The following is a 15517-nucleotide window of genomic DNA, read 5'->3' as shown; positions in this document are numbered from 1 at the left end:
TCCGAGCTGGAGTCAATGGCTTCCAGATTTCAATCCCGACCTCCACTGTCTAGACTCAACGTTGCTCTTTTTCTCCCCTCCCTCCCTCCCTCCCTCCCTCCCTCCCTCCCTGTCGAAAACAGACTCTACACAAAACAGACTACACGAAACACCAAGAAGCCGGGAGGTTCGGTTCTCTGCCCCCCCTCCTTCTTTCTCCCTCTCCCTCTCCCTATTTAGGGGGAGAGAGGGATGTGAGACACATTGTGGCAGGCCAGATGTGGCAGTGTTGTCGCTCTCTCCTCACACACCACAAGTGTCATCTAGGAGAGGCGAGAGTGGCGTGTCCTGGGGGCCATGGCGGGGTCACACAGATCCCCCTCTTCCCCCTCCTTTTACACGGGACAGTCTAGCCCAGGACCCTATCACTCAACACTAACCACTGGACCATTAGGCTCTACAACCTCAAAGTATCTACAGATGACATAGCTACTGAAAAATGACAGAAAGTGCAATAATGTCAGCAACATTCATGCTTGGTTTATTTGAACTTTTCCTGATGACAAGACAATGGTTAATATTCCATTGAGCATAGATTTTTTATGTGGGGATGAGGCAAATATGGTGATGAATGACAACAGATCAACTGTTTTTTTTCTCATTCAACAGATAAAAAATAAATAATATGCCATTTAGCAGACGCTTTTATCCAAAGCGACTTACAGTCGTGCGTGCATACATTTTTGTGTATGGGTGGTCCCGGGGATCGAACCCACTACCTTGGCGTTACAAGCGCCGTGCTCTACCAGCTGAGCTTGATTGTCTTCATTCAACCCAAAAGAGCTCAGTTCAAGGGTCCTGCTGGTATACCCAATAAGGTATTGTACAGGGTCGTCATTGCCAATCAAGACTGTTAGCTCTCTGAGCTAAAGCCTAGAAGTTGCAGGCAAGTTAACACATCACGGTAGGCTAGCTCTGTGAACTAACTTTCTACACAGGTACAGCAAAACTATCTCAGACGTGCCATTGAGCCTTCTGGGTACTTTTTCAGATAGCCAGTGTTCATTATGTCATCTGGTAGTTGTCAATTCTGCACCACTGTGCTCTGTGTGCCTCAAGCTATCTACGGGAGGATTTTAAATCCCTAAATATTTCAATTTTGTTTGTTAAAATGGAAGAATGGTCTTCTATGTCTGCATTCTTTGTGTACTGTACATAAGGTTTAATGTTTGTTTCCATGATTTGACTAAAGTGGAACGTCCTCTGCTTGGCTTTCTGTCTGTCACAGGAAAGTAAATCCTGGCTCAGTCTGCCAAGATTCTGTTTACTGACTTACTGGGACAAGAGATACTGGAAGGAAGGAAAGTATATCAAGCACACCTTACCTGGATGTATTGCAGGGGCAAATGTATGTAAAATGCTTTTAAATATGTCAGGTGCACTTGCTTTAGCTTTCCCACCACAATGGAACCAATAGAATAGTCCCAAAAGTGTTAACTCTGCCTCTGACCAACTTGCACGCCGGTCAAGCTAAATCAAATGCACCACAAGTAATTGAAAGTACTGTATTTAACAAATGTGCAGTCATGCCATAATATCAGATTACTGAGTGTTCAAAACATGCTCTTTCCATGACATAGACTGACCAAGTGAATCCAGGTGAAAGCTATGATCCCTTATTGATGTCACCTCTCCACTTCAATCAGTGTAGATGAAGGGGAGAAGACAGGTTAAATAAGGATTTTTAAGCCTTGAGCAAAATGAGACATGGATTGTGAATGTGTGCCATTCATAGGGTGAATGGGCAAGACAAAATATTTAAGTGCCTTTGAACGAGGTATGGTAGTAGGTGCCAGCCGCACTGGTTTGAGTGTGCCAAGAACTGCAATGATGCTGGGTTTTCACGCTCAACAGTTTCCCGTGTGTATCAAGAATGGTCCACCACCCAAAGGACATCCAGCCAACTTGACACAACTGTGGGAAGCACTGGAGTCAACATGGGCGAGAATCCCTGTGGAACGTTTTGACGCCTTGTAGAGTCCATGCCCTGACAAATTGAGGCTGTTCTGAGGGCAAAAGGGGGTGCAACTCAATATTAGGAAGATGTTCCTAATGTTTTGTACACTCAGTGTACTACATGATTCAATATTGAACTATCCATTGGTGGGTGGATCTTTTCGGAGTAAAAGTGATCTTTGATTGACCATTAGATTCCTCTGGTGTCTCCCATGTTGACAATGGTGCAAATGATTATAGAGCATCTAAGAACATATGGACAATTGCCACAAGGTTTTTTGGCACAAGCAATAAGTATAACTGCTCTCTGTGTTTGGGAGAGGGTAGGGATCAGAATGATTGAGGGTGTTCAAACAGAGGTGGGGCGAGGGGAAGAGGGGGAGGACGAAGGAGAGGGAGGAGGGGGCCCTTAGTGCCCATTGCGTCTCCCCTGACCCAGACCTGGGGGTCTGTATCTGTGTGTGTGTCTGTCTGTCTGTGTATCTGTGTGTTTCTTTCATATTATACCTTTTTTTCCTCCTCCTTTTCATTTTCTGGCAGACTGAAGGAATGTCTGGGTGCTGAGGGGATTGAGCCTTCACTCGTGGTGCAGCATTGTGAAATGAGAGAGGGAAAAAAGAGGGAAAGAGGGAAAGTTAGAGACTAAACCACAGAAATGTAAACATGTCTGGAGCTAAAATAACTTAGCTTTCATTGAAAACACCCCTCCGTAACAAGCAGACTTCTGTGTGCTAGACCCTATCCAAAACTGTCACCAAAGGCCAGTTTGTTCTGCAGAATGGTATTGTTTTGCAAATAAAAACACCAAGTATTTTCCTCTAGAAACCTTAAACCTTGAAAACAGAGCACTGAAGTAGATATTACTAAAATAATCATTACTAAAGTGTGCTCTTGCGTAATATAAGATGTGTGATTATTACCATTACTACCATGTTCTTAAATGTTTGACAAATCATTATTTATAGGCCTATCAATAATTGTGGTTATTTCAATGACAAAAGCCATGCATGTCAATATGCAGTCACTGTCATTTACATAAATTATTACAAATAATTTTGTGGTCATGTCTTATCATTGGGCCTTTAAATATATCTTGCTTATTACTGTTGATTATAATTTCTACCACATCTCTGCTCTAATGGACACTATTGTTTTAATAAAGAAGGATACCTCTTTCACCAGGAACCTGATGCTTGACCTCACACCGTGGGGGGAATCTTTAAGCCTGGAGAGTTGGCAATTTGACACAATACTTTATCATTAAAGTCAATTAGCTCTTTCCAGAAACTGGTCAAGCACAAACCAATATTTGTCTCCCACTCCACCAAATAACATTGGTGGTCTAGGCAAAAGGGCTGGCATTCTTCGAGGTTTTGAAGGTGTTCACTGTAGGCCTACACCTTGCTATCCACACCCTATACCTACCTGACAATACAGCAAATTCCACTTTCACCCCTTGAATCAAAATCGTTTTTACATTTTGATATGAATAGTATAGTAGTCACATTACTACTACTTCACATGTATTTTACTCCTCAGTTACAACTCTGGCTGATGACCAACTCTCTCCCTCCCCCCATCCATCCATCCATCCATTCTCTCTCTCTCTCTCTCTCTCTCCTCTCTCTCTCTCTCTCTCTCTCTCTCTCTCTCTCTCTCTCTCTCTCTGTCTCGTGCGCAGTTGTGTTTTGTGTATGACTTGCCTCGGTTCTCCAATATCTTAGTAGTAGATGCAGTTTGGTCGCATTGAAGAGCAGTTCACTGAAACAGCGTGGCAGCTTTAGTTTTTCTCACCGACAACGATTCAACGTTTCACGACCAAACCGTAAGTCAAAGCGTTATTATGAAAGCTTTTAGAAATAAAAAGTTGATGTATCGGGGATGTGTCGCTTTGCGCCGTAGCTGAGCTGGAAGCTTGCTGTTAAATATCAATGATTAAACTATAATGTTTGCTATCACACTTTTTTAATGAAAAATATTTTGTGAACTTGAGGAAGGAGTGGCATTGAGCATTCTGAATGATGCATGATGCTCTGAAGTGATGGTCCGTGAGTGACAGTTGACAGATAGGATTTTTTTTTTATCGCTCCATGATGAGAAGGCTACATTTATGGCAGACCTTTTAATGAAACCATTACAAAGCACAGGTTAAATAGAAATTATGGAAATGGGTGATGCAATACTGACAAAAGTTGTTGTGTTGTGTTAATGGTAATTGTGAGCTATTAGTAGTAGTGGGGTTAGTGGAGTTTAAGTCTAACATTACATAGGATATAACACTCATTGAAACAATCTGACAATTACAGTAAGCTATATGATGTTTGGAATTTGAGAACTAAACTGAATGCAACTCACTGTATTGAGGTTGTTTTAAACAACATATTTATGGGGATTCTGAAATATTCCCCAAAAATGAAGCAACCATGGCCAATGTATTAACATGATGATTAGTAGCCCTAGTTAATGATCAACTACTAGGCTGCAACAAACTATAATGCAACTTACAACTCAACCAATTTGTTTCCCGGTATAATTTTATCAACAATACGAATGATTGTTCACCATTCACTGTTTTATCCCATAGCTGTCCTTTTTGTTGTTTTGCCTTCTTACCTCTGTGTTTACATCTGTAGGCACTATCTCTTTTCTACTACTATTTGGTATAATTTTCTACTATTGTTTCCTGCTGACTTTATAAGTATGCTGTGGCCAACTATACGGAAAATATTGTCACTTAGTTGACACTTTTCTCCAAAGCGACTTAAACCACTGTCGCTATTGACATTGATTCAGTATATCACTGCACACTCTTGGCCAGGTCATTATTGTAAAAGACTGTGTTCTCAATAATCTACCAGGATAAATGAATAATAATACTTTTCTTTAGTGTTAGTCTGAGACTCTTAAATGTTAGTCTCATGCGCATTGTTAATTTATCTATATTTCTCCTGGATTGAATGAAAGGGGCGTGCATAATCTTGGAATTGCAACCTAAGGTATGGGCTTGCTCCACCCATTCTCCACCCATACACATTACACATGAAGCCAATTACATCTTTAATTTGTCTGTTCAATAATGAGTTCAGTTAATCAGCTGCTTTTATAATGAACACAGTACAGTATTGACATACTTTTTGTAACTAAGCTTTTCAGTGCAGAATCACAAATAATGAAATATATTTAGAATTAAATCTACACAGTGATTTAAATATGTTATCAACCGCTTATGAACCATTTATAACACAATATTTATATTTATATATTTATATATATTATCAACTACTTATAAACTAGTATAAGCTATGTAAGATATTACCGCAATATCATCCCTTTACATTTCTTTCAATCAACTCTTTTTTTTGCAAGGCTCTTAAAGGGCAACTGAACGCAAAAGGGTTGTTCCAGCAATTTGGTGCCTTTTGAGAAGTGTAACTTGGTCCAAACAAACTTCTGATTTCACCTAATTTTAGCATTATTTGCATCAATGTTCAACTTGATAAAAAACATGTTTTCCCATTTAAAAAAAAATACTATAGTAAGTGCCTATTAAGTGCCAAATAAAGTAACAGGGTTGAACGTAACAGGGTTGACGATTTCATCTTAAATCAGCCATACATCCCCTTGTGTCAGGGGGAATGGAAGCTTGTTGCATACAACAGGGAGTGGCAATTGAATGCAGTTTCTACCAAAATTACAATAGTGAAAACATTTCTAGCCGGTCTATCTATGGGTAACAGGGTTGATTTGTTATGCTTGACCCGCTCAGTTTTCCACCACAAAACCCCAGAAAAGGGCCAAAAAGAGTAGAACTTGCTCAAATGCATTTACTCTATGATTTGACTACTAGATGTTCAATGTTCTTTTGCAAAACATATTTTAAAAGGAAAAGTTTCACCATATTAAACCGAGTTCACGTAAGAGGGTTGACCTTAAAATGAGGGACAGATGTAAATAAATCACTAATCAAATGAAATAAGTAATAATCTTCAGAAATGACTTTGTCAAAGCAACAAAATAACTAGGGCTTTACAATGATGGTGAAAACTTTGAGAAATGTTGAGGTTAAGTGGGTTAAAATCGTCCTAGAAGTCACTGTGATGAGTGTGATGGAAGGAGTCAGGCGCAGGAGGGTAATCACCGAATACAGAGTTTATTCCTTCGTTACACAAAATACGCTGGAATTGCGACAAACGAAACAGGCACATGGGAAACTATCTACCCTGGCAATACACTGTAACGGTATCTCCATACAATACATAGGCACAGGGGAAATATCTACCCTGGCAACAAAATGGTACGAGTAGCTCCACCGAGCTACACTACTCTCACATTCAAACAATCACCCACAAAGACAAGGGGGCAGAGGGAACACTTATACACGGACTAATGAGGGGATTAGAACCAGGTGTGTGTGATTGACAAGACAAGACAAATGTGATGATGATAATTGGGGCGGCAGTGGTTAGTAAGCCGGTGACGACGAACGCCGAAGCCTGCCCGAACAAGGAGGGGAGGCAGCCTCGGCGTGACAGTACCCCCACCCCCTTGACGCGCAGCTCCAGCAGCGCGCTGACCCCAGCCTCGGGGACGACCAGGAGGGCGCGGAGCAGGGCGAGCCGGATGGCGACGGTGGAAATCCCGCAACAGGGAGGGATCGAGGATATCCCTCACCGGGACCCAGCACCGTTCCTCCGGACCGTACCCCTCCCACTCCACGAGGTACTGAAGGCCCCCCACCCGACACCTCGAATCCAGGACGGAACGGACAGAGTATACCGGGGCCCCATCGATGTCCAGAGGAGGTGGAGGAACCTCCCGCACCCATGACTCCTGGAGCGTACCAACCACCTCTGGCCTGAGGAGAGACACATGAAAATAGGGGTTAATACGGTAATCAGGGGGAAGTAATAACCTATATGTGACCTCATTGATTCTCCTCAGGACTTTGAACGGCCCCACAAACCACGGGTTCAGCTTCCGGCAAGGCAGGCGGAGGGGCAGATTCCGGGTCAAGAGCCAGACCCGATCCCCCGGTACGAAGACCGGGGCCTCACTGCGGTGACGGTCAGCATTGGCCTTCTGATGACGCACGGCGCGCTGGAGGTGAACGTGGGCAACGTCCCAAAACCAGTCATCCAACCACTCCTCCAAAACCAGTCATCCACCACAGGAGCCTCGGTCTGGCTCTGGTGCCACGGTGCCAGAACTGGTTGGTAACCTAAAACACATTGGAATGGTGTTAGGTTAGTAGAGGAGTGGCGGAGACAGTTCTGGGCATATTCTGCCCATGGCAAGAATACCGACCACTCCCCCGGCCCGGTCCTGGCAGTAGGACCGCAGGAACCTGCCCACATCCTGATTTACCCTTTCCACCTGCCCATTTGACTCGGGGTGGAACCCAGAGGTCAGGCTGACCGAGACCCCCAGACGTTCCATGAACGCCTTCCAAACCTTGGACGTGAACTGGGGACCTCGGTCGGACACTATATCCTCTGGCACCCCGTAGTGCCGGAAGACGTGAGTAAACAGGAACTCTGCAGTCTGCAGGACCGTGGGGAGACCGGGCAGAGGAAGGAGGCGGCAGGACTTGGAAAAGCGGTCCACAATGACCAGGATGGTGGTGTTACCTTGGGAGAGGGGAAGATCAGTCGAAAAATCAATACTAAGGTGAGACCATGGTCGTTCTAGAACTGGTAAAGGTTGTAACTTACCCGCTGGGAGGTGCCTAGGTGCCTTACTCTGGGCGCACACCGAGCAGGAGGAGACATACACCCTCAAGTCCTTAGCTAAGGTAGGCCACCAGTACTTTCCGGTCAGGCAGCGCACTGTACGACCGATACCTGGGTGACCAGAGGAGGGTGACGTGTGTGCCCAGAAGATCAGACGATCACGGATAAGAGCAGGCACGTACCGCAGCCCAGCTGGACACTGAGGTGGAGATGGATCTGTGCGTAATGCCTGCTCTATATCCGCGTCCATCGCCCATACTACCGGCGCCACAATGCAGGAGGCCGGGAGTATGTGGTGTTGTCTCTGGGCCTCTCCTCTGTGTCATACAGCCGGGACAGTGCGTCTGCCTTCACGTTCTTCGTACCCGGAATGTATGACAGTGTGAAATCAAACCGGGTGAAGAATAAGGCCCACCTGGCATGGCGAGGATTCGGCCTCCTCGCTGCCCGGATGTACTCCAGGTTACGGTGGTCCGTCCAGACAAGGAAAGGGTGTTTCGCCCCTTCAATGCCTCCACACGGTCAAAGCTCGGACAACAGCCAACAGCTCCCGATCATCAACGTCGTAGTTCTGCTCTGCCGGGCTGAGCTTCTCGGAGAAGAAGGCACAGGGGCGGAGCTTGGGTGGCATGCCCGAGCGTTGGGACAGGACAGCGCCTATCCCTACCTTGGACGCATCCACCTCCACTACGAACGGGTCAGTAATAATAATAATAATAATAATAATAATAATATGCCATTTAGCAGACGCTTTACCGGGGCTGAGGTGAACAGACCCTGCAGTCTTCTGAAGGCCAGGTCAGCCTCAGCAGACCTGCGGAGCCGGGACGGCCCACCCTTCGACAGGGATGTAATGGGAGCTGCGACCTTGCCAAAGCCCTGGAAAAACCTCCGATAGTAGTTGGCAAAGCCAAGAAAGCGCTGCATCTCCTTAACCGTGGTTGGAGTCGGCCAATTACGCATGGCTGAAATGCGATCTCCCTCCATCTCCACACCTGCGGTAGTAATGCGGTATCCGAGGAAGGAGATTGACTGCTGGAAAAACTCACACATCTCTGCCTTGGCATAAAGATAATTTTCCAGCAGTCGGACCAGTACCTTGCGAACCAGGGACACATGCTCGGCGCGCGTAGCGGAATACACCAGGATGTTATCGATGTAGACCACCACACCGCGACCAAGCATGTCCCGAAACACCTCGTTCACAAAGGACTGGAAGACGGATGGAGCATTCATCAAACCGTAGTGCATCACCAGGTATTCATAATGCCCCATGGTTGTGCTGAATGCTGTCTTCCACTCATCCCCCTCCCGAACACGCACCAGGTTGTATGCACTCCTGAGATCTAGCTTAGTGAAGAAGCGCGCCCCATGCATTGACTCAATCACTGAAGGAATGAGGGGAAGAGGATAACTAAATCTAATCGTCTCCTTGTTCAGTGATCGATAATCATTGCACGGGCGCAGACCGCCGTCTTTCTTCTTCACAAAGAAGAAACTCGAGGAGGCGGGTGAAGTGGAGGGACGTATATACCCCTGGCCCAGGGACTCGGTGACGTATGTTTCTATAGCCCCCGTTTCAGCCTGCAACAGGGGGTACAAATGACTCCTGGGAGGTACAGCGTCTACCCAAAGGTTTATCGCGCAATCCTCTGCCCGATGAGGTGGTAATTTAGTCGCACGCGTCTTGGAAAACGTGTGCGCCAAATCGAGGTATTCGGAGGGAATGCGCACGGTGGAGGTACCATCTGGACTTTCCACCGTGGTTGCACCAACGGAAACACCTAGACACCTACCCTGACACTCTCGCAACCACCCCGTGAGAGCCCTCTGCGGCCAGGAGAAGGTGGGGTTGTGGAGTGCTAGCCAAGGGAAACCTAATACCACAGGGAAAGCAGGAGACTCAATAATCGAAAAAAATACCTGCTCACAATGTGTCTCCTGGGTGATCATGGTGACTGGTATAGTGACTTCCGTAACAAACCTGGACCCTAATGGTCGACTATCAAGTGCTCGGATGGGGAGTGGAATGGATAGGGGAACGAATGAAATGCCTTGACGGCGTGCGAATGCCTTGTCCATAAAGTTCCCAGCTGCGCCTGAATCGACTAGCGCCTTACACTGGGGAACTACCGTGTGATCGGGAAAGTGGATAGGTAGGGTACAGTGTGCAGCAGAGGGCTCTGAACAAGTGTAGGTGTTCAATACCTGGGGTGATGTGAGAGTGCCCTGCCTGCCGCCTCCAGGCCCAAAAGAACGTTGACTACGACGTGTGGTGTACTGTCCCTTCGTGCCACCAGAGTGGCACTGTCGTTGTCTACCTCCGCTCTCTCGGACGGCGGCTCCACCCAGCTCCATCAGCTCGGGATCCGAGTTGTCCGGGGTGGAAACGGGCAGACCCCTACCAGGATGTCCTCTGGCTGCCAGCAGGTTGTCCAAACGAATGGCCATGTCCACCAGTTACGTAAAGGACAACATGGTGTCCCGGCAGGCTAGCTCCTGTCGAATGTCCCCCTGCAGATGGCATCGGAAATGGTAGATCAGGGCCCGTTCGTTCCACCCGGACCCCGCTGCCAGAGTCCGAAATTCCAACGCGAAGTCCTGCGCGGTCCTCGTCCCCTGCCTCAGGTGGACCAGCCGCTCGCCCGCCTCTCGACCCTCAGGCGGGTGATCGAAGACCACCCGAAAAAGGTGAGTGAACTCCCCGTAGTCCTCCAACGCGTCTCCTCCTTCGTTCCACACCTCGTTGGCCCACTCCAGGGCTTTCCCACAGAGGCAGGAAACGAGGACGGACACCTTCTCCTGCTCCGATGGCGCCGGCCTGATGCTGGAGAAGTAAAGCTCCAGTTGGAGGAGGATTCCTTGGCAGAGCGCCGCCGTCCCATCGAACGCCCATGGTCGGGATATCTGGATCCCTCCGGGTGCTGGGGTGTAGGTGGCTGGATCCGGTTGGCCAGCTGGTCTCGACAGACCACGTCAGACCACGACAGACCAGTCTCGACGTACCACGACTCCAGGCATGCGCTCTTCTCTCGCTGACTCCATATCGGGTGGGTGATTCTGTGATGAGTGTGATGGAAGGAGTCAGGTGCAGGAGGGTAATCAACGAATACAGAGTTTATTCCTTCGTTACACAAAATACGCTGGAATAGCGACAAACGAAACAGACACAGGGGAAACTATCTACCCTGGCAATACACTGTAACGGTATCTCCATACAATACATAGGCACAAGTGTATAGATTAGTATAACAGAAATTCCGCAAAAATCGTAAAAAAAATCATAACAGGCCCATGGGCTGCCGGCCGTGTCACCTTTTCGTTGTTTTATTTTTATATAAAAAAGTATTTTTGTGTATGTCAATTTTGAGCAGCCCACCCAACAAAAATATGGTCCAGCCCATCTGGCATTTACCAGAATTGCCAGATTGCCAATCCGCCCCGGGAAAGAACACTTGGCCCCTAAGCAATTTATGGAGTGGGCAATTGCTGATGTGTTTGATGGTGATCATTCGAGTCTTTCACTGTTTTGGGCAAAATATGAATTGAGACTATGCACACTTGCATCCCAACTGCCACTTGTCAATATTCAAAAATTCCAAAACCATTCGCGAGCATCTTGTGTCCCGCCACGACTTGTTTTGTAACATGATTCCCAATGAAACACTGCCAGACAGACACACACTCTGATAGATAGTGAGAAAGTTGTAAAAACAAAATGTCACCGAAGCACACGTCGCCACTTGCCAGTGACTTGATAAGATGATGTAGCTAACGTAGCCTGCCTGCTCAATGTGCATGCTAGCTAGTACTGGATAGCTTCATTGACAAACACAGAGATGGAACAGCTAGCTTGCTAGTGTGTAGCAGCTTGTGCTTTATTTACAATAGTTTGACAGCTTGCTGATGATTACGTTTTAGACGTTCTCAGAAATCAGTCCTGAGCGCAGCCAGCAGCAGCTGACTTGGTACTGTCTGCAGTGCACTGACTTTTTCATGCAATTGATTTTTACTTGAGAAATACTGCACCAAACACATTAGCTAGATGTAAAATTGGGACTAAGACTTCCTCTGCAAAAATGTAAAAATTAATTACAGATTTCTTGATTTATCTTAGATTAATTCTGACTATTTTGAGGAAGTGGGAGTGGCTATGTTGTTCCTACCGTGACTCAAGAGGAACAAACAACAGTAACTGCGAGGGTACGATAAAGCGAACATAACACACCCACATCGAACCACACCCCCAAGACTCCAATCTCATTTTTCATAATGAGCAGCAGAAAAACACATGCGGAATCGGTGAGTTCAGCCGCTCTTTAAGGCCCATTTGAGCATTTATCCCACATACACACACACACACACACACACACACACACACACACACACACACACACACACACACACACACACACACACACACACACACACACACACACACCCCAGACCATTCTGCATAATTAACCTCTTAAGGATCGGACCCTTTTTTTCTCTCCAATTTTCGCCTAAAATGACATACCCAAATCTAACTGCCTGTAGCTCAGGACCTGAAGCAAGGATATGCAATTTAGACTTTGGCCACTAGATGGCAGCAGTGTGTGGCAACGTTTCAGATTGATCCAGTGAAGCATCGGAATACTGGACTATTTTGTATCAAGTCTGCCCAAATGTGCCGAATTGGTCAATTGATACATTTTCAAGTACATAACTATAGAGAACATACAAAAATGATATGGTAATACAAAATGTAAGTTTGCACACTCCCAGGAATGTCATACATGATGGATCGTTAGCTTATACACTAACTTTCACACATCTAGATGGCCGGGCAGGGTGGGTGTGGAGCCAGAGACAGCAGGGGTTCAAACTGAACCCAGTTCCTACATTTGAATATAAAAATTGATTTTATCAAACAAAACTATGCTACATTGTATCTCTGGGACCCTTAGGATGTCAAATCAGAGCAAGATTACTGAATGTAAGTACATTATTTACCTTCAGAGGTGAATGTATCAAACCAGTTGCCGTGATACGTTTTTTGTTGTTGTGCACTCTCCTCAGACAATAGCATGTTATTGTTTCACTGTAATAGTTACTGTAAATTGGACAGCACAGTTAGATTAACAAGAATTTTAACTTTCTGCCAATGTAAGACATGTCTATATCCTGGAAAGTGTGCTGTTACTTACAACAGTCATGCTAATCACATTAGCGCATGTTAGCTCAACCGTCCCGTATACGGGACACCGATCCCGTAGAGGTTAAATCATTTACTGCTGTTTTGTAAGCTTATGTCTTGGTGATTTATGTGGTGGGGATCATTTTTGCAACATCTGGTTTGCTCCTCTATCGTATCAAAATTTAGATCACCATTCCAAAGGCAACATTTAACATTGGGTTGCCAGGTCTTTTCCAGCCCATGTGTCACTTCTTCTGAATTCGATTTTGGCTGAACATTTACCCAGCAGACTCTTTGTTTTTGAGTGAAAGATCTGATCCAATGATCCAACAAAGTGCACATGTTGGGAAAATATGAGTTCAATGTCGTTTTTTGATTTACACCTACATCCAAATACGTTACTTATCTTACCTGCCACTAAAATAACTAATTGTGAGAGGTGTTGATATGTTTTAGCTGCCAAAATATTTCCTCCACTTCAAATGGAAAATCCATTGAAGCAGCGCCATCAGCATTCATAAAATACATCATAATTTGCGGTTACTGTCATATCAATGCAATTTTAATTTTTTTCAAATAAATGTTTATGTAAATCGTTACAGCCAGTCAATGGTTATTATTGATTTAAGCTTCATAATTTACTATGTGTACCGCCCAGGGGTGGAATTAGGGTAAAATCACTCCAAGAACTTACAACTGTCAGAGCACCTGGCAGACAGCTTAACCAATCTAACCCCTGCTTATGCTCCAGCCGCCTCGATATTGAGTAACATATAGTGAGTGGTTGGGCTGGTGAGGGTGTGGAAGGTGTGATGCGAGTGTTAAGAGGTGTGGTGCGGCTGTGGCGATATTTAGTCCTAGTTGCCTGTGGGGCTGCTTTGACTCATATTGGCCCCCCAACACACCCTCTATCATTTAGTCTAACCTAGCTCTTTCCTCACCTCAGCCACAGGCCTGTCTGGGCACCCACAAGCTGTGGCACAGTAGGGGAAAGGGAGGGTGCAGAGGACATGAGAGGGGCCCAGGATGGTCCTCATACAGTAGAAATACAGTAATGATAGTGTGTATAAAAGGATTGAGTCTGTCTGGTTATGGGAATGCATTTACTGTCAGGGTTGTTGGTTCAATGTCACAGGGAGAGAGAGAGAGAAAGAGAGACGCGAGAGAGCAAGAGAGACCCACTTTCTGTCATTGAACAGATGAGATGTTATCGTCCTCTATCTCTGGTATAGATTGACAATTGGTTAATAGGATAGACAGGCCTAGCCAGCCAATGTTAAATTACAAACACCAGAACAAATACTGTAATGGCTGTTTTCATTGGGCTAAAGAAGGAGCCAAACGTATTAATGCTAAATGTTTCTTATGTGAATTACTGAACCATTTTATGTCAGAATAGAAATATGGAAACTGTATTTCTTACAATTATGGCTTGAAGTGTCCTCTTCTGCTGAAGTGATGAGTGCTGGGTCTTCGCCACATCTTTGAATGCTGTAAAAGCAGAGTAGAGTAAAGGCAGTCTGAGTCCTTCTAGTCCTCACAGTTACCACATCCTGTACTGTGTGTGCATGCGTGCGTTGGTGCATGCGCCAAGTGTGTGTGTGCATGCATGTGTGTGTGTCAGTATATGTGTGTGTGTGTGCGTGCAAAAGAGAGTGAATCGAGGCACGGCTATGTCACAGAAAAAGAGCAATAGAATCTTCAGAGTCACAGCCATACGGTAGTACAGTGTGAATATCTGTCTGTGTATCAGTGTAGCTGTGTGCATGTGCACGTGCGCGTATATGTTTATGTGTGAAATGAAGTGCAGCAGTGTCGCAGCCGGCCATTGTGACACATTAGTATGCAGGCAGCTACCGTATAAAAGCGGAGGAATGGTGCTGTAGACGGCCATAAAGGCCAGGCCTGGCTGAACCACTGGGAAGGAATGAGGTGGTAAACCCCACACTTGGCCCTGCACAGACACAGCACAGGCCTGGTTGGCTAATTGAAAACGTGTGTGTGTGTGAGACGTGTGTGTGTGAGTGTGAGTGCAGTGTGATCCTGTATGTGCATAAGTGTGAGCCAGACATCGCACAAGTATGAGTTTGTCTGTGCTCATGGCGATATGTCCACCAGTTGCTTTGCCACACCAATGTCCCCTATCCTGTACCCCTCTACCCCAGCTTCATCATCCACATGAACCAGGGCCAGCGCTTTTGTTTTTGTTCAGCGATCTGCAGTGTCTTCACCCAGAGACTGCAAATTAAACCACCCCGCAAATCTTCCATTATAGGTAGTAAAACCTAATTTTAGATTTCCTGCTCAGCACAGCGTCGTGACTGATTGCTAGCATACTTGCAGGAGGGGGGCCCGAGCCATTACAAGGGCAGTGGCTGCACTGAGTTTGTGACTTGCTCAGGGGCCATGGTAAACCATGGTAAAGAGGTGCTTTATGGGCCGCCTCTCGCCCGTTAAATACCTTTTATCACGTGGTAAACCTGCTGGACCACACTACTGTACACTCGAGCTTACCGGTCAACTCAGTAACCACAGGACTGACTGTCATCTTAATTTGTATTTGTATTTATTACGGATCCCCTGGGGTCCAGCAAAATAAAGGCAGTTATACATT

The sequence above is a fragment of the Coregonus lavaretus genome (genome assembly GCF_964263955.1).
Source record: "Coregonus lavaretus genome assembly, chromosome: 15".
NCBI classification, from domain to species: domain Eukaryota; kingdom Metazoa; phylum Chordata; class Actinopteri; order Salmoniformes; family Salmonidae; genus Coregonus; species Coregonus lavaretus.
Note: the sequence above shows the minus strand (reverse complement) of the source record.